At 37.5% G+C, this 1214-nt stretch overlaps 1 protein-coding gene across 4 annotated transcripts in view; it reads right to left on the bottom strand.

The window, feature by feature from the left end:
• Positions 1-1214, bottom strand: part of Srr (serine racemase) — a 20931-nt gene that overhangs the window by 17836 nt on the left and 1881 nt on the right. The window lies entirely within an intron of this gene.

The following is a 1214-nucleotide window of genomic DNA, read 5'->3' on the forward strand; positions in this document are numbered from 1 at the left end:
TTTTTTTTTTTTTTTTTTGCCAGAAATGTGTCTACTTTATTGTCTTTTATTTCTGGAGTGTGCTCTTCATTTTATCAAGTACTTTTTTCTTAGTCTATTTTCTTTTTTGGGGGTGAGTGGGTGCTAGGTATCAAACCCAGGACTCTGTGCATGTTAGGCAAGCACTCTACCACTAAACTATACCCACAGCCTATTCCTCCTTCTCCCTCTCGTTCTTGTTTTTGATACTAGGGATTGAACACAGGGCCTTTGCACTGAGTTATATCCCTGGTATTTAAAATTTTTTTAAAAATTTTGAGACAGAGCCTTGCCAACTTGGTAAACTGCTGAGATTAGGCTCAAATGTGATCCTCCTGCCTCAGTCTCCCAGTGTTGGGATTACAGGCATGCACGATATCTGGCTTGCTCCTTTTAATTTTTTAATAATAAAAGTACTTATGGCTACAAACAAATGTTTCTGACTACTGATTAATGATGTACCATATTTTTTTGTACCGGGGATTGAACTCGGGACCTTACAAGGGCGAGGCAGGCAGGCAGCAGCACCACTGAGCTAAATCTCTGTCTCTTTTTTGGGGGGTACTGAGGATTGAACCCAGGGCCTTCACACTGGGCTATATCTCAGCCTTCATTTTTTTTTTCCTTTTTTTATTTTGAGAAAGTATCTCCCTAAATCACTTAACAGGTGAGGTTGGGCTCAAGCTGACAATCCTTCTGCTTCAGCCTCCCAGAGTGCTGGGAATACAGGCATGCACCGCCACACTTGGCTTATTGATTTACATTACAAAACAAATCTGCAGTATTGGTTGGTCACATATTATGTAATCAAATATCTATTTTAGGAATTTAAAATATTACATTTGTACATAAAGCCTGCATTTTTTACTATCTAATTCCCTCTCTTTCACAAAGCTAACCATTTAAAAATGTTTGGTATGAAGGGCCAGGGATTTAGCTCAGCAGCATAGTTCCTGCCTGGCAAGCACAAGGTCTTCAGTTCAATCCCTAGTACCAAAAGGTAAAAGGGATTCATGTCAAAATATTTCCTAATGACGAATGTCACATATACAATAAATAATAGTTTTGCTGTACACAGAATCATACTATATATTGTTCTGCAAATAGCTTTTCAAAGGAAAAGCATTTGCCAATAAATTTTGAAGAGTGTGTTATGTCGATAGATACATAAAGTTTTTTTTTTTTTTTTTTTGTTC

Source organism: Fukomys damarensis, unplaced genomic scaffold, assembly GCF_012274545.1.
Source record: "Fukomys damarensis isolate Sample0158 unplaced genomic scaffold, DMR_v1.0_HiC HiC_scaffold_13, whole genome shotgun sequence".
Taxonomy (NCBI): Eukaryota; Metazoa; Chordata; class Mammalia; order Rodentia; family Bathyergidae; genus Fukomys; species Fukomys damarensis.